Source organism: Puma concolor, chromosome F2 (genome assembly GCF_028749965.1).
Source record: "Puma concolor isolate L17-30 chromosome F2, mPumCon1.1.hap2, whole genome shotgun sequence".
In the NCBI taxonomy this organism is placed as follows: Eukaryota; Metazoa; Chordata; class Mammalia; order Carnivora; family Felidae; genus Puma; species Puma concolor.
In genome coordinates, this window is record NC_141684.1 from 30,306,898 (window position 1) to 30,326,643 (window position 19,746).

The window sequence follows — 19,746 nt, forward strand, 5'->3', positions numbered from 1 at the left end:
GACAGAAACAACTATATTTTCTAATCAGATATATAACTACAAACCTCAAGGCAATCTTTCTCTTGCCAGTAGCAAAGTAATTACCATATTAACAGCATTCACTCAATATCACCACTGAGGATTTCTCCCATAAAGCCTGCTGGAGAAAAGTGCCAGGCCACAAGGCAGTTTAATACAACCACTTCTGCCTTCACTCTGACTTTGTATAAGTGTCAATGCCCACGCTATCTGGTCTATTCCACCTATGAAAGGCATGGGTTTGTTTATTTCTGCTTTTCAGTTTCAGTGTATAATAGTATACCATGGTGCAATTGTTTATGGGACTAGTGACTCCACAGTTTTAAAGCTTATACTTCTCTTTTGAATACAAAATATTCAAATATTATTTTGTGCATCTGACAGCGTTGGCCTCTGCCCTGACACCATATGGAATTATTTTTGGCTCCCCAGGCTCCATCTTGCCCTCAGACGTTGCTTATACTGAGCTGCTGGGAACCCAGTCCACTGTTCCTCAACTCTTTTCATGAGTCTAACCCCTCCCTGTTCACCATCCAGGTACCAGTTCAGTTAAGCCTTCCCTCATATCTCAATTCTGAGTTAAATGGCATGCAGATGTGTACCCTCCTCACGTTACATTTCAACTGCTTCTTTACTTAGTGGAATTCCCCAATAGACTGAGTTTTCTGAAATCAGAGACACTGTTTTGTTTATAAGAATGCCTTTGGCAGCTGGAAGGAATACTGCTGCTTTTCAGTAAATATTTGTTGTAGCACATTTCATTTTTTTTTTATCATAGTTATGCGTTTCTTTCTGTGCTATGGTAAGCATTTGCTCCCTTCACCAATTAACTTTGGTTAACTTTGATGGCTGTGTGGTTTGCTTTAGCAAATGGGATGTGAGCATATATGACATACAGCATATCTTGGCAGAAGCTTTAGAAGCACTAGCATGGTTTGACACTCCTCCTCTTCTTTCTGCCTTCCACAGTCAGAAAACCATCTTTCAAATAGTGTCTACTCCAAAATTCAACCAGGTAAATATGAAGATCTCATTGGCTTTGTTAAGGAATTCATGAATCAGACAGCATCCCATGTAGAATGTAGAGGGGAGTTGTACAAAATGGAAGGTGTTTATAGGAAGGAGAATAAGGCAATGAAATTATTAGCAAAAGAAAAGGAGTGTTTCAGGCAAGGTCAGGAGCAGAAGGTCTTATTGTGCAGATTATCTCATTTTCCTTTGGAGGATGGAGAGGAACCACGTGGCCATTTACTTCATTGGGGCTGATCAGAAAATTCCAAACTGACAGGTTAAAACTACATCTCCAGGGGAGATTGAAACTGCAATTAGATTAAGGATTAAACCCCTGTTTGGAGACTCAGCCTAAATGATACCATTTTGGATCTGTGGCTTTCTTTTTAATATCTCAGAGTTTATTCAAAGAGAGAAGATGTGCCTTTCATGAAGATGGTGCAGAAGGTAAAGAAGGAAGCCCTTGCCCCTCCCAAAGCCAAAGCCAAAGCAAAGGCTTTGAAGGCCAAGAAAGCAGTGCTGAGAGGCATCCACAGTCATAAAAAAAAAAAAAAAAAAAGATAATCTGCACATCATCTACATTCTGACAGCCCAAGACACTGCATCTCTGAAGGCAACCCAAATATCCTCAAAAGAGTGCCCCCAGGAGAAACAAGTTTGACCACTATGCCATCATCAAGTTTCCCCCGATTACTGAGTCAGCCATGGAAAAAATGGAAGACAGCAACACTCCTGTGTTCATTGTGGATGTCAAGGCCAACAAACACCAGATCAAATAGGCTGTGAAGATCTATGACATTGATGTGGCCAAGGTCAACACTCTGATCAGGTCAGATGTAGAAAAGAAAGCATATGTTTGACTGGTTCCTGACTGTGATGCTTTGGATGTTGCCAACAAAATTGGGATCATCTAAACTGAGTCCAGTTGGCTACATTTGAATATAAATTGTTTCATCATTAAACAACAACAACAACAATAAAACAACAAAGAGAGAAGATGCATAAAACAAGCTGAGCCCAAAAGAGTCCAGTAGAGCTCAGTAATGTGTGTGACAAATGACAGTTATAAATTGCTGAGATTTAGAGATTGCTTGTCACTACAATAAAAGTTGATTAGCAAAGAAATTGATACCTAGAAGCAAGGGCACTATGGTAACAACAATAGAATAAAATATGTAGTATTTGTAATGCCTGCTAATGTTAAAGGAGGCTGGAAAAATAACCTATACTAGGCACAGGTGAAAATTTTTGTAAAACCATCACCTTAGATAACTTGAAAGGTAGAAAATATACCTATAAATTTGTGACTTTGGCAAAGACTTTTCAAGACAAAATTTTGTTGGCGCAAAATTGCTTATCAGTCATTATAAGCAAGAGATGAGCTGAGAAAATAATTGACCTTTTTCCAAGTAAGAATGGAAGAGAAAAGGAGCACCCAGAAATCCAGAGACAGAGTTGAAAGGTGCAACTGTTTCTCTTCTCCAGCCAGAAAACTATTTGCAAATTAAGACAAAACCTCAGTGCAAAGACCAAGTCAAGGACCTGAAAAGTTGTTTTTTAGTTGTGTGTGCATGTTCTTACATGGAATAATTTGAATTATTTTTAGTGAATTGAAAGCATATTAGAAATTTAGCAACTTGAGCAAATTTTTTATATGAAAATACAATAGTAATACGTAGGCAATTTTAAGGATGATTTCAAAGAAACTTTAAAGTGGATAAATGGAAGAAAAGCAATTTGTATTATCTATTCTCTTTTAGAAGTACATTATAAAGATTAGAAGATATGAGCAGTCATGCAAAATTAATATTACAACGTGCCTATAAAATTTTTTTGTCATCCTTCATAATATGAAGAGCCACTATTTTTATTCTATTAAGTAAAAGTACACCCAATTAAAACTACTACTACTACTACTACTCTTAGTCAAACTTGAGTGCAAAGACCAAATCAAGACTGTTGTCACCGTACTATTTGTTAAGACCTCTGATTCTTTTAAAGTGATCCCCAGTAAGTCATTTCACCTACACAAAATGGCTCAGGATAAAGAGACCGTACATTTGGCCCAATGGAAGTCTAAAGAGTTCAAATTATCTGTAATTAAGCCTAAAGGAATATTTTCTAATTTTGGATCTTGCTATTGGCAAGAGGCATTAATAGTAAACAAAGATATAAAAGAAACCAATTTGCCTGGGCGGCTCAGTCAAATTAAGCTCTTGATTTCAGCTCAGATGATCTCACAGTCATGAAATCAAGCTCACGTGGGGCTCTGTGCTGGCCATAGAGCCTGCTGACATTCTCCCTCTCCCTTTGCCCCTCTCCTGCTCTCTCTCTCTCTCTCTCTCTCTCTCAAAAACATAAAGAAAGAAAAAGTAAAAAAAAAAGAAACAAACTATTTTTTAAAGAGTTGTAGTGCCCAAACTGCCACCAGCCTGAATTAAAAGGAGTTGTGATTGTTTGAACAATAGAACTATTCTCAATCCCTCAACTTTCTATTGACAGGTTGAGGAAGCTATTCACTAGTCAAGGGGGCAATTTTTCCTGATGAGGATACTGAAAAAGGAAGGACCTCCTAGAACATGAAGTCAAGAGTCATGAAGGACGATAGACTATGAACCTACCTCCAGGAAACAAAATTGATTAAGTTTTCTACACTAACTCAGCTTAGTAGACCTTATGATAGTTCCTCATTGGAATTTCAGAATTGCTATGAATCAGTGATTGCTGGTTCTACCCTTTTCCCCTTATAAATAAGAGTATTTATATGGGTTCCACATTTTATGATGGATGTGTGGGGTGCAAATAACAGACCTTTTAGTTTATAGGACTTTGGCTCAAGAGAAGCTATATTTGAGCATGATATACATTTTAAGAGCTCGGGTTTCAAACTGGATGTTTTGATTGGATAAGACCTTACAGTATTGTTAGAATGGGGTGACTATCTTTGTTTCCAGGAAGGGAGTGAACATTTGTGAACAATGGCAGGCTGTATCAGATTGCATTATTTCACAGATATTCATTCCTCCATATCCTTGCCATGCTTTGTGAACACAGTCTACTTTCCTGCCCACTGACTTTAGCCTAGATCATATTACTTTCTTTGGCTAAAAGATATCTCAGTAGAAGTTTTAAATGTGCTTGCATATTTTGTATGGCTTGGTACCCAGTCTCCTGATTTTTTTCCTTCCAAAATGAGAGTAGCATGTCCCAGGTACAGGCTTCCTCTTTCAGTCTGACCTCTGGAATGAGAATATATGTTTCATGGAGACCAGGAGTTTTGAGAAAAAAGAACTATTGACCGAGAATCCCATACCCTTGAAAATATCCTTCAGAAATGAAGGGGAAATCAAGGGGCACTTGAGTGGTTTATTTGGTTAAGTGTCCAAATTCAGCTCAGGTCACAATCCCACGGTTTATGAGTTCAAGCCTCAGGTCAGGCTCTGTGCTGACAGCTCAGAGCCTGGAGCCTGCTTTGGATTCTGTGTCTCCCTCTCTTTCTGCCCCTCCCCCATTCACACTGTCTCTCTCTGTCTCAAGAAAATAAACATTTAAAAAAATTTTTTTAAATCTTCATACGTGTGAAATAAGTCATAAACTCATGATAACGTGATTTTTGTACTAAAAACATTGATTCAGGAAATCAATTCTTTGGACACATAGAGGCTGGGTTAAATAAGGAAGCTTAGTCCTCGTTCAGTCAAGGCCCTTACTTCATCCCTTCACAGTGCACGGGCTCAGCACTTGCCCACACAAAGCCTCTCTCTGGAACTCGCTTGCATGTACTCGGCCCTTGGCCCTTGTCTGCAGCATGACGAGGTGACTGGCACGGAGGAAAATATCAATGCTCTCATGAAATCAGCTGGTATAAATGTGTAATCTTTCTGGAGGGCCGTGTTTGCTAAGGCCCTGGTGAATGATAACATTGGGAGCCTCCTCTGCAAGGAAAGTCCTGGTGGACCCACTGCAGCACAGCAGCTGGTGCTGGACCAGCTGTCCCAGGTCCTGCCCCCTCTACCACTGTTGTCCCTGCTGTGAAGAAGGAGGTAGAAGCAAAGAATGAAGAACCCGGGGAATCTGATGGTGACACAGGTTTTGGTCTTTCTGACTAAACCTCTTCTGAACCTGTTCAGTATAAAGCTGAACTCTTAAAAAAAAAAAAAAAAAAAAAAAAAAAAAGGAGGTCTGCAGGGGGCTCTTTACAATTTCATAGGGGAGTTAGACTTAAAAAGTGTTTGATCTTGGGCACCTGGGTGGCTCAGTCAGTTGAGCGGCCGACTTCAGCTCAGGTCATGATCTCGCGGTCCGTGAGTTCAAGCCCCGTGTCGGGCTCTGTGCTTACAGCTCAGAGCCTGAAGCCTGTTTCAGATTCTGTGTCTCCCTCTCTCTGACCCTCCCCCATTCATGCTCTGTCTCTCTCTGTCTCAAAAATAAATAAACATTAAAAAAAAAAAATTTAAAAAAAAAGTGTTTGATCTTACCAGTGGGCGAGATTCGTTTAGGTGAGTTCTCAGAGCAACAACAAAGATGCACGTGTGGGAAGCAGTCAAGGGAGTACAGAAGTATCTTAAGGAGACTGCATTACTAAGAGGCTCCGTACTATAGGAAATACAAGTTACAAGCCATATTTTTACTTGAAAGCCTCTACCTGCTTCACAGACAATAATGTTGCAAATGAAGACTATGACGGCACAAGTAAGATGAACGTAGGCAGGTCTGTCAGTATCACAAGGGCCTCTAGCTTGTTTGGCATCTTTTGCCAGCTCGTTGGGTATTACAACCAAGACAGAAGCATTGCTAAGACATAAAGACTTATGCTGACTTGAAAAGTATAAGTAAGTTCTGGTTGAGAAGTACCCATCTGCAAGATCCCCACTGTATTAATGAAAATAACAAAACAGCATTCATGAATATACATCATTCATGTCTTCCGTGAGCTGTTCCCTCATGGAATTGGAGAAAGTCTTTGTTGTACTTGAATGGGTAATGAGGGCATACCTGCTAGTATTTGGTTTTGTAGAGAGCATAGTCAAGAGATTCCTTATGCCAGTTGATTTCAACTTTTTTGATTATAGTCTGCACTAAGAAATACATCTTAGACTGTAATCTATACACACATTGGTAACTATGTCTCTATTGATATGTTAAGTATACAAATTGTTACAAAACAATCCATAAATTGTGTTTATCTGGCTGAGAGTAGATTGTGTTTACTGTTTACTGTAACTGTGGTGTCAGAAGCTATAATTTTCCTTATTGTCATTGCTTTTGTCTCCCCCTTAGTCTTTGGTTTTCATAGAGACTCTGTAAATAGCATCTGAGGCTTATAGTTCTTTTAGCTTCAATCCCCTGATATTATACAGGAGCCCTACTGACGTGGTTCAAGGTGTAGGGTGAGGGAAAGTATTCCGTAGGCCTGTGAGTAGGTCTCAGTCTTTAAATGACCCTAAGCTGGGTATTTCCCTTCCCTCAGGCCAGTTAGGCTTTCCTAAAACCCCAATTGATTACACTCTGGTAAAATAGTTTCCCTTGAGGGTAGACCTTCCTAAAAACATATTTTAAGATGGTTACTTTAACCCATCCCCTGCCAGAAGCACTAGCAGATTTGTCTCCCATCTTCACAGTGAGAAAATGATAGGAGCCCTGGAGGTAAAAATAGAAGTGGGAGAGGCCCATTAAAACTGGGCCCCGCTGGGGACTCTCTGAGGAGAGAAAAGATGAGAAAAAAAAAAAAAGACCAAAAGCAACAAATATTAGAAAGGACCAGAGAACACCACCGGAAACTCCAACTCTACAAGAAACATAATGGCAATAAACTCATATCTTTCAGTACTCACTCTAAACGTTAATGGACTAAATGCTCCAATCAAAAGACAGGGTAACAAAATGGATAAGAAAACAAGATCCATCTATATGCTGTTGACAAGAAACCCACTTTAGACCTAAAAACACCTTCAGACTGAAAGTAAGGGGATGTTGACCATCATGCTAATGGTCGACAAAAGAAAGCTGGAGTAGCCATACTTAGATAATCTAGACTTTAAAATAAAGACTGTAACAAGAGATGAAAAGGGCATTATATCATAATTAAGGTGTCTATCCACCAAGAAGACCTAACAATTATAAACATTTATGCTCCAAATGTGATAGCACCCAAATATATGAATCAATTAATCACAAACATAAACAAAGTCATTGCTAATAATACCATAATAGTAAGTGACTTCAACACCTCATTTACAACAATGGACAGATCATATAAACAGAAAATCAATAAGGAAACAAGACTTTGAATGACACACTGGACCAGAAGGACATAACAGATATATTCAGAACATTTCATGCTAAAGCAGTGGAATATACATTCTTCTCCAGTGCACATGGAATGTTATCCAGAATAGATCACATACTGGGGCAAAAATCAGCCTTCAACAAGTACAAAAAGATTGAGATCGTACCGTGCATATTTTCAGACCACAACACCATGAAACTCGAAATCAACCACAGGAAAAAATTTGGAAAGGTAACAAATAATTGGAGACTAAAGAACATTGTACATAAGAATGAATGGGCATGGGGCGCCTGGGTGGCGCAGTCGGTTAAGCGTCCGACTTCAGCCAGGTCACGATCTCGCGCTCCGTGAGTTCGAGCCCCGCGTCAGGCTCTGGGCTGATGGCTCAGAGCCTGGAGCCTGTTTCCGATTCTGTGTCTCCCTCTCTCTCTGCCCCTCCCCCGTTCATGCTCTGTCTCTCTCTGTCCCAAAAATAAATAAACGTTGAAAAAAAAAATTAAAAAAAAAAAAAAGAATGAATGGGCTAAGAAGTTAAAGAAGAAATTAAAAAGTACATGGAAACCAATGAAAATGATAACACCACAACCCAAAACCTCTGGGATGTAGCAAAGGTGGTCATAAGAGGAAAGTATATAGCAATCCAGGCCTTCCTAAAGAAGGAAGAAAGATCTCAGATACACAACCTAACATTACACCTTAAAGAGCTTGGAAAAGAACAGCAAATAAAACCCCAAACCTTCCCCCAGAAGATGGGAAATAATAAAGATTAGAGCAGAAATCAATGCTATTGAAACCAAAAAAGACAAAAACAAAAACACCCCCCCCCAAAAAAAAAACAGTAGAACAGATCAGTGAAACCAGAAGCTTGTTCTTTCAGATAATTAACAAAATTGATAAACCCTTAGCCAGTTTGATCAAAAGAAAAGGAAAGGACCCAAATAAATAAAATCAAGAATGAAAAAGGAGAGATCACAACCAACACACCAGAAATACAAACAATAATAAGACAATAGTATGAGCAATTTTGTGCCAATAAAATGGGCAATCTGGAAGAAATCGACAAATTCCTAGAAACATATAAACTACCAAAACTGAAACAGGAAGAAATAGAAAATTTGAACAGACCCAAAACCAGTAAGGAAATTGAATTAGTAATCAAAAACCTGCCAAAAAACAAGAGTCCAGGGCCAGATGGCTTTCCAGGGGAATTCTACCAAACATTTAAGGAAGAGTTAACACCTATTCTCTTGAAACTGTTCCAAAAATAGAAATGGAAGGAAAACTTCCAAAATCTTTCTATGAAGCCAGCATTACCTTGATTCCAAAACCAGAGACCACACTAAAAAGGAGAACTATAGACCAATTTCCCTGATGAACATGGATGCAAAAATCCTCAACAGGATTTTAGCCAACTGGATCCAACAATACATTAAAAAAAATATTCACCACAACCAAGTGGGATTTATACCTGGGATGCAAGGCTGGTCCAATATATGAAAAACAATCAATGTGATTCGTCACATCAATAAAAGAAAGGATAAGAATCACACGATCTTCTCAATAGATGCAGAGGAGCCATTTGACAAAATACAGCACCCTTTCTTGATAAAAACCTTCAAGAAAGTAGAGATAGAAGGATCATACCTCGATATCATAAAAGCCATATATGAAAGACCCAATGCTAATATCATCCTCAATGAGGGAAAACTGAGAGCTTTCCCCATAAGGTCAGGAACAAGACAGGGATGTCCACTCTTGCCACTGTTATTCAACATAGTATTGGAAGACTTAGCCTCAGCAGTCAGACAACACAAAGAAATAAAAGGCATCCAAATCGGCCAAGAGATCATCAAACTTTCACTCTTTGCAGATGACATGACACTCTATATGGAAAACCCAAAAGATTCCACCAAAAAACTGCTAGAACTGATTCATGAAATCAGCAAAGTTGCAAGATATAAAATCAATGCATAGAAATCGGTTGCATTCCTATACACCAATAATGAAGCAACAGAAAGAGAAATCAAGGAATCGATCCCATTTACAATTGCACCAAAACCATAAAATACCTAGGAATAAATCTAACCAAGGAGGTGAAAAATCTATACACTGCAAACTATAGAAAGCTTATGAAAGACATTGAAGAAGACATAAAAAAAATGGAAATATATTCCATGTTCCTGGATTGGAAGAAGAATATTGTTAAAATGTCAATATTACCCACAGCAATCTACATTTTTGATACAATACCTATCAAAATAACACCAGCATTCTTCAGAGAGCTAGATAGAACAAACAATCCTAAAATTTGTATGGAACCAGAAAAGACCCCAAATAGCCAAAGCAATCTTGAAGAAGCAGGAGATATCACAATCCCAGACTTCAAGCTGTATTACAAAGCTGTAATCATCAAGACAGTATGGTACTAGCATAAGAACAGACACTAATATCGATGGAACAGAATAGAGAACCCAGAAATGGACCCACAAACATATGGCCAACCAATCTTTCACAAAGCAGGAAAGAATATCCAATGGAATAACGGCAGTCTTTTCAGCCAGTACTGCTGGGAAAACTGGGCAGCGACATGCACAAAAATGAACCTTGACCACTTTCTTACACCATACACAAAAATAAACTCAAAATGGATAAAGGACCTAAATGTAAGGCAGGAAGCCATCAAAATCCTTAAAGAAAAAGCAAGCAAAAACCTCTTTGATCTTAGCCACAACAACTTCTTACTCAACACATCTCCGGAGACAAGGGAAACAAAAGCAAAAATGAACTACCGGGACCTCATCAAAATAAAAAACCTTCTGCACAGTGAAGGAAACAATCAGCAAAACTAAAAGGCAACTGACAGAATGGGAGAAGATATTTGCAAACGACATATCAGATAAAGGGTTAGTATCCAAAATCTATAAAGAACTTGTCAAACTTAACACCCCCAAAACAAATAATCCAGTGGAGAAATGGGCAAAAGACACGAATAGACACTTCTCCAAAGAAGACATCCAGATGGCCAACTGACACATGAAAAAATGCTCAACATCACTCAGCATCAGGGACAGACAAATCAAAACCACAATGAGATACCACCTTACACCTGTCAGAATGGCTAACATTAACAACTCAGGCAACAACAGATGTTGGCAAGGATGCAGAGAAAGAGGATCTCTTTTGCACTATTGGTGAGAATGCAAACTGATGCAACCACTCTGGAAAACAGTATGGAGGTTCCTCAAAAAATTAAAAATAGAACTACCTTACAACCCAGCAGTTGCACTACTAGGCATTTATCCAAGGGATACAGGTATGCTGTTTCGAAGGGGCACATGCACCCCAATGTATAGCAGCACTATCAACAATAGCCAAAGTATGGAAAGAGCCCAAATGTCCATCGATGGATGAATGGATAAAGAAGATGTGGTATATGTATACAATGTTGTATTACTCTGCAATCAAAAAAGAATGAAATCTTGCCATTTGCAACTACGTGGATGGAACTAGAGGGTATTATGCTAAGTGAAATTAGTCAGAGAAAGACAAATATCATGACTTCACTCATATGAGGACTTTAAGATATAAAACAGAAGAACATAAGAGAAGGGAAGCAAAAAATAATATAAAAACAGGGAGAGGGACAAAAACATGAGACTCTTAAATATGGAGAACAAACAGAAGGTTACTGGAGGGGTTGTGGGAGGGAGGATAGGCTAAATGGGTAAGGGGCATTAAGGAATCTACTCCTGAAATCATTTTTGCACTATATGGTAACTAACTTGGATGTAAATTAAAAAAAAAATAAATTAAATAAAAATTAAAAAAAAAAAAAAAACAAAAAACACCTGGGCTCCCTTGGAGGTTTTAACTCTTAAGCTAGTCTGCATTGAGACCCTTAGTAATTCATCAGTTACATTTCAAAGTGTTTCTACAGAAACCACTTCTGTTGCTGACTACTTCTGGGCTTCTATTCCTGGTAAAGTGCAAATCTCTGTAGCTTCCTGTGAGTCTCTATTTTGGGGGACAGCAATTTGTCCATTGACCTCAGTCCTCTGATGTCTCTAAAAATTCAGTTTCAGTTTTTTTCTTGTGAAGTTTCAGCTTTTTTCTTGTGAAGTTAGGAGTGACAACTTCCAAGCACTTTCAATACTTTATTATGTGCAATTTGATTCTTTTTAAAAAATTCCTCATTACAACCCACCAAACTGGGTTACTTTGGTGATTATATGGGTATTAAAAGGAAACGGAATTCGATTATTCTATAACCTGAAAGCGAGGAGCCTATGACTCCAGAAGCAATAAAAATGATGAATTTGATTAGATAAAAAATAAAAATGTAAATATAAACCCAGCTAAATAAAAAACCAAATGACTGGCTTGGAAAAAGTATATGTTATACACAAATGGTTCTTCTCTCTATATGAAAGCTTCTAAAACAAAGAAAAAAGACAACACTGTAGAAAAATAGGCTAGAAATACAAACAGAATTCTTAGGAAAAGGAAATGCAAATGGCTGTTAAACATAAAAGTTTCCAACTACATTCATAACAATAGAAGTGCAATTTAAAACTTCACTGAGTTATTCTTTCTTTTTTAATTTTTTTAATGTTTATTTATTTAGTTTTTAGAGAGAGAGGGAAAACACAAGTGGGGGAGCCGCAGAGAGAGAGAGAGAGAGAGAGAGAGAGAGAGAGAGAGAGAATCCCAAGCAGGCTCCACACTGTCAGCACAAAGCTGGATGCACTGCTAAGCTCACCAACCGTGATATCATGACCTGAGCTGAAATCAGAGTTAGATGCTTAACCAACTGAGCCACCCAGGTGCCTTATCAAATGGGAAAAATCCAAAAGTTTGCAAAGTACTCTGTTAACAAGGCTGTGAAGAAATAGGTACCTTAATACACTATTACGGAAATACAAAATGTTGTACCTACTATAGAGAAGGGGATTTTTCAATATATAGCAAAATTACATGAGTACTTACCTCTTCAATTTAGCACTTCCACTTCTAGAATCTACAAAGATACATTGGAAAAAAATACAAAAAGACAGGTTCACAAGGAACTCGTTGAAATACTATTTGTAATAACAAAGACTGTAAACAACCCAAATGTTTATTAATGGAGAATGGGTTAGCTAAAACCATGCTGTATCAATACAATTGAATACTTCGCAGCTGTAGAAAGGAATGGGTAATATCTGTAAATATTACTATGCTATTATTGCAAAAAGATTTTTTAAGTTTAAAAAGGAGTGTTTATGCTATGCTATCATTTCTCTATGAAAATGGGAAGTGATATTTCCTTGTATTAAAAATAAGGTAAAAGGGGCGCCTGGGTGGCGCAGTCGGTTAAGCGTCCGACTTCAGCCAGGTCACGATCTCGCGGTCCGTGAGTTCGAGCCCCGTGTCGGGCTCTGGGCTGATGGCTCAGAGCCTGGAGCCTGTTTCCGATTCTGTGTCTCCCTCTCTCTCTGCCCCTCCCCCGTTCATGCTCTGTCTCTCTCTGTTCCAAAAATAAATAAAAAACGTTTGGAAAAAAAAAAATAAATAAATAAAAAAAAATAAGGTAAGGGGCACCTGGTGGTTCAGTCGTTTGACTGTCTGACTCTTGATCTCAGCTGACGTCATGATCCCAAGGTCATGGGATCAAGCCATACATCAGGCTCTGCACTGAGTATGAAGCCTGCCTAAGATTCTCTTTCTCCCTCTGCCCCTCTACCCAGCTCCCATGGTCATTCACTCTCTCTCTCTCTCAAAGAAATAATAAATAAATAAATAAATAAATAAATAAATAAATAAATAAACAAACAAACAAACAAACAAACAAACCAAATGCTGGCAAAGACATGGAACAACAGAAACTCTCATTCATTGCTAGTGGGAATGTAAAATAGTACAGCCACATTCGAAGATAGTTTGTTAGTTTCGTATAAAGCTAAGCAATGCTCTTTACTCATATGATCCATGAATCATGCTCCTTGCCATTTCCTCAAATAATTTGGAAACTTATGTCCACACAAAAACCTGTATGCAAATATTTATATCATCTTTATTCATGATTGTCAAGTCTTGGAAACAATCAAGTTGTCTTTCAGTAAGTGCAATGGTCTGAATGTGCCCCCCCGCCACTGAATTTATATGCTGAAACCTAACAACCAAGGTAGTGGTGTTAGAAAGCGAAGTTATTAGGTCATGAGGATATAGGCTTCATGAATGGCACCTTACAAAAGAGGCCAGAGAAACTTTGCCCCTTCTACCATGTGAGGTTACGCTGAGAAGTCAGCAATCTGCAACCCACAAAAGGGTCTTCACCAGAACCCAAATATGCTGGCATCCAGTTTTGGACCTCAAGCCTCCAGAACTCTGAGAAATAAATTGATATTGTTTATAAGCCACCCAGTCTGTGGTATTTTGTTATAACAGCCTAAATGGAAATGAGCTATCAAGCAAGCCATAGAAAGACATGGAGGAAACTTAAATGCATATTTTTAAATATTTATTTATTTATTTATTTATTTATTTATTTATTTATTTATTTAGAGTGGGGAGGGACAGACAGAGAGGGAGAGGAGAGAATCCCAAGCAGGCTCCACACTGTCAGTGCAAAGCCTGACACGGGCCTCAAACTCACAAACTGTAAGATCAGGACCTGAGCTGAAATCAAGAGTTGGACACTCAGCTGACTGAGCCGCTCAGGCACCACTTAAATGCATATTATTAAGTGAAAGAAGCTAATCTGAAAACACTACATACAGTATGATTCCAAGTATATGATATTCTAGAAAAAGAAGAATTATGGAGACAGTAAAAGGATCAGTGGTTAGCAGCAATTAGGAAGGAAGGAGGGAAGAATAGGTGGAACACAGCATTTTCAGGGCTGTGATACCACTCTGTGTAATGTTATAAAGGGGATATATATCATTAAACATTTTTCAAAACCCATAGAACATCCCAATAGTGGACTCAAATATAAACTATGGACTTTGGGTGACAGTAATGTGTCAATGTAGGTTCATTGATTGTGATAAATGTACCACTCTGGTACAGGATTTTGATAGTAGGAGACACTGTGTATGTGGGGGCATGGGATATATAGGGAATCTTTGTACCTTGTGCTCAATTTTGCTATGAATCTAAAACTGCTCTAAAGTAATGTCTATTAATATTTTTTAGTAACAAACTATAGAAATGATCCCTGAAAATATAACTTGTTATTATATATTTTTAAATAAATAAAACAAACCAGAAAAATTGTTACCCACAAAAGAAGTATACTATTTCCCACTGAAAGGAACCAGTGCTCCTTGGACAGGTGGCTGATTCCAGTTCTGAAACAGGAAATGTACTGATGAGTTTTGAACATTTTGTCAGCCAGAAAGCAAGGAAATTATCAAAAACTACTGGGGTAGTGTCAGAGAGACTGAGATATCAACTTGACCTATTGACTTGGACATCTGAGCATCCATAAGGGTATTAGCTACAATGGATTGTCACAAATCCAATATATTTAAGTTTATAAGTTCAAAATGATGCTTGAAAAAAACTTCATTGATCACCATTCTCTTGAAAATGGAATATACATCAGAGTAAGGAAATAATTGATGTTAAGAAGTTTTACTTTATTAAAATCTTCCAGCTAATAAACAATGAAGAAATGACGAAGTCATCACTATTTTACAATCCCTAATAAATTAGTAGCTATAAGCAATAATTGTCAATGGCTGCTAACAGCACTGAGAGTGAGACAAATAGACATTGTGTACATCCTCAGAGAGGTATACCTATGAAGAACACTTGCTAGAAAAAGAAATCAAGCCCAAATCTGTCAATGCCTCTACATCTAACTGCCAATTAGTAGGAAATCAAGGAGATGGAGGAACATGTTAAATGCACCATGGGAATGAATGTATGCAAAACAAGGAGAGTAGGGACTCTGCAGGAAAAACCAACTGATGTTTTTCTTCAACATCCATACCAAAGAGAAAGAAAAAAGGGGAGAGAGGACAGGAAAGGGAAAAAAACAGCAGGGGAGAGAGACAGGAGGAAAAAAAATTGCAAATAAAAAAAATTACAGTAAAGAAACCTACATATTAAAAAAAAGACACAACAATGAACTACAATGTATAAACTTCATTTGGATCCTAATTTAAACAATAAACTATAAAAAAAATTCTTTTGGGGGACCTGGGTGGCTCCATCAGCTGAGCATCCAAATCTTGATTTTAGTTCAGGTCATGATCCCAGGGTTAAGGGGTAAGATTGAGCCCCTCATCAGGTTCTTCACTGTGCGTGGAGCCTGCCTAAGATTTTCTGTCTCTCTCTCTCTCTCTCTCTCTCTTCCTCTGCCCTTCTCCCCACTCACGTGCTCCCTCTCTAAAATAAAAGTAAATAAATAAATAAATAAATAAATAAATAAATAAATAAATAGATAGATAAATAAAACTTGTGAGGAAATTTTAAATATTTCAACATTTCAATATTTCATTAGTATTTATGATATTAAAAATATCACTTGCTGAGATAATGATATTATGGTTATAGTTGAAGAAAAGTATGTATATATACATATATTCATACATAAATACAAATATACACACACAATGAAATATTCACAAGTGAAATTATATGATATCTGGAATTTGCTTCTAAATATTTTAGAGGTGGAGAGGCAAAAAGTGTAGATATATTGAGGAAACAATATTGATAACTTGATAACTGCTGAATTATTGAACTTGATGTATTCTCTCTTGTTTGGCCCACAGGATTTTAATTTCTGTGGTGACTAAGTACCAACACAGAGAGGCTAGTGCCATCGAAAGAAAATTTTTATTACTTAAACTTTTCAAGAAGAAACAGCAGTCCATGCAACACAGGGGAAGCATCAGGGTGGTCCAGAAAACAGGAGCAAGAGGAGTTTATTAGGGTTTCCATGGGAAAGGTAAGGCAGAACAGCATAAACAGTTTAGGTGTCTGGCAGGGGTGTCTGAGTGGCTCAGTCAGTTGGGTAACTGACTTCGGCTCAGGTCATGGTCTCACAGCTTGTGGGCTCGAGCACCACGTGGGCTCTGTGCTGATGGCTGGGAGACTGGAACCTGCTTCAGATTCTGTGTCTCCCCCTCTCTCTGCCCCTCCTATGCTCATGCTCTGTCTCTCTCTGTCTCTCAATAATAAATAAACGTTAAAAAATTTTTTTAATAAATAATTCTGGCAGGCTTTGGACTTTTGATACATGTCCCTGGGATAATTTGGGGCAGGAGAAATTTTGGCTTGGTGTGTAAAAGTTTGATAAGGAGGTGGTTGGCTTGTATATGAGAGGCATACGCGCAAGTAAATTGTTTACTACCTCTAGGAATTAGCTAGCTCTGGGAGGGCAATCTCCAGAACATCAAAAACACAGAAAAGAAAATATAGTTAATATAATTGTCCCCATGATAAATAGATGTCAATAGACAAATATAGAATCTAAGAAAACACATAATAGAGTACATTGCACTGTTTTTTCTATTATTACATATGTTTGAAAGTTTTCATATATTCTTTTAGAAAACTAGAAAGAACATTAGGGTGAATCAGTTGTTTTTCCAAAGAGAGCAAGAGAGCTACAACAATATCACCCATTCCACATGCTCTTTTGCAATGTGGACTTGCTACTTTCTCTCCTATTAGGAGGCAGACTCTATTTCCTCTACCAATGAATTTGGGCTAGCCTTAGTACTTATCATGCTTAATGGGAGATATAATGTTTTGACTTCTGAGGCTAGTCCTTAAAAGTTTTACGTCTCTTTGCTTCTTATAATTCACCTTCTGGGGAGTCAGCCACTGTGCTGTGAGGAAGCCCAAGCAGCCACATGGAGAGATCTATGTGGAGAAAAACCAAGATCTCCAAAAACAGCCCCATCTGAACCCTTCATCAGGAACCAGAAATAACTGTCAGACACATGAGTGACCATTTTAGACCTCGAGCTATTCCAGCCCCCCCCCCAACACCATGATTCCTGACAGAGAAGAAATTTCAACCAGTGCCTGCTTGAATTCCTGGCCCACAGAATCATGAACAAATAAACTGTCTTTGTTTTAAGCAATTAAACTTGAGATAATGTGTTACATAATAATGAGTAACTGATACAAGAGTATAAGAATATCTTACAGAGATCATTACTTCCTTAAGAAGAGAAAATAAAGAATATTTATAATATAGATGCAATCTTCAAGCAAATAAATGAAACTAAAGAAGAATTTCATCTAAACACCAAAAAACTTGATTTTATGATCTATGATCTTTGAAAATAATGCCTACAGTAATGCAAAACCAATGGTTAATAGGTGGTTCAGAGCTGGAAATACCTCCACAGTCTTAGAACAGTGAGGTCTATTTAGCTGGAGTAAATAGTAAAGCAAGGAACTAGATGGGGGAGGGTCAATAGATACATTAACCTGAACAGTCTCAGTAATGGTTCAGACTTTCTTCAAGAGGTAACAAGAGATTGGCTGAACATTCTTAGCAGGGCAGTGACATGATCAAATCAGTATTTTGACAAAAGTGGTTGTTTTGCTTGGATTAGTATGAGGAACACATCAGGGTCAGTTAGGATGATTTCCAGATATGAGGTTATGAGAATTTGGACTAGGGAAATGACAGTACATACAAGTTCAAGAAATATCTAATGAATAATTAAGAGATGACTGAATGGTAGAGAGAATGGTGAAGAAGGAAAATCCAGAGATGATGCCGAGGTTTTGAGTTGGAATGACTAAGAAAATTGTGGTGACACTGGTGCAGAGAAGAAAACTGAGAAGAGATCATGGGCTGGAAGATAATGGTGACCTACTGAGTAGAATTCTAGATCTACTGAGTTAGTAGGTTCTTGACCTACTAAGTTAATAGTATATTCAAGTAGAAATATCCCATGTTTAGTTTCTGGCACAAAATTGAATGAAGGTAAGACATTAGAACTCACAATAATAACCGACACTTTCCAAAATGTGTTTTTCAAACACTATTGACAAGAGGTGCCCCATTGAAAGATCCTGAGACTAAATAAATTTGGAAAATGTTTACTTTTTCTTAGGTATTCATAAGGCACATTAGAATATGAAACATTCAGAATGATCCTTCTGTACAGAAGCCTATATTATTTTGCTTAAGCAAAACATTCCAAACTCTGATCAACCCTTGACATACTTTATATTATGATCCATTTGGAAAACACAGGATGATCATAAAAAAATAAAGAAATAAAAAATAAAGAAAATGAAGAAAACCTAAGTAAATAGGGGGAGGGGGAGGAAAACAGTATGAAACTCATTAAGAATAGACTTAATAGCTAAAGCCAGTGCACAGAGTAAATCAAAACTGGAAAAGAACCTTGAGAGTGAAGGTCAAGTGGTTAAGAACTGAAATAGGACAGAGAAGAGTTTGGAGAAGGAATTGTCTGACAAATGGAAGATCATCATGGAAGTTCAGTGTCACAGAAGATTACAGAAGCCAGCCATTAAGTGGGTTTCAGAAGGTTGACATGGCCATGTCCTGCAGTAATGTTAAGAAGGCCAAAACCAGAGAGAAAGGGCTGGAAAAGTCCATTGGATTTAGTTGGAAGTCAGTAGTCCCCCTTGAAAGAATTTTGGTGGAAGAGTTTAAAAATATATATATGACAGAGACTAAAGAAGAGTATGTTGTAAGAGAAATCAAAACCACGGACAATAAGTATTAACTGGCTGTCTGAAAGTGAAAATCTGAGGGATTTTCACTGAGCTCCATGTGTTGTCTGTGGTAATCAGAAAATTATCAATACTGGGGAAAAAATCTGCACACATACAAAGACAAATGAGAGTATACCAACGGAGCCAGTCCAGGAATGATGCTGAAGAGTGAGAATACTGTATCTGAGGAGTACAGAATACTCCTAGGGTAAAAGTAGCAGTATTAAGCTGGAAGAAGAGGAGCAGCTGTTTTTTTTTTCCTCTGAGATGAGTAAAAAAGACAAGTGATGGCAAAAGAAGGCTAAATGGGTGACGATAGAATAGAAGAACTCCTAAGGATCAGGAGAGTTGGGGGCAGGAGGCAGATAGCGGGGAGGAGGTTGTAGTTAGAGAGGGAGAGAACCACATGTATACTCTCGGGAAAAGAGCAATGCCGGCCTTTACTTGAAGGACAGTAAAATCTGGGAGATGGAGGAGGTACTTTAGGTTAATGTTGAATATGAAATGAAAGGGAATATAAATATTCTTTAATAAAACATATTTTTAGTAGATATAACATGGAAAAGTTTGAGGGCCCCTGGGTGGCTCAGTCGGTTAAGCGTCCAACTCTTGATTTTGGCTCAGGTCATAATCTCACGATTCATGAGTTCAAGCCCCACATCAGAATCTGCACTGACAATGTAGAACCTGCTTGGGATTCTCTCTCCCTCCGTCTCTCTGCCCCT

General features: G+C 38.0%; 1 long non-coding RNA gene and 2 pseudogenes across 1 annotated transcript in view; all 3 read left to right on the plus strand.

The window, feature by feature from the left end:
* LOC147571899 (uncharacterized) overlaps positions 1-19,746 on the plus strand; it is a 167,884-nt gene that overhangs the window by 115,572 nt on the left and 32,566 nt on the right. The window lies entirely within an intron of this gene.
* On the plus strand, positions 1,449-2,173 carry LOC147571900 (large ribosomal subunit protein uL23 pseudogene; annotated as a pseudogene).
* On the plus strand, positions 2,445-5,138 carry LOC112859286 (large ribosomal subunit protein P1 pseudogene; annotated as a pseudogene).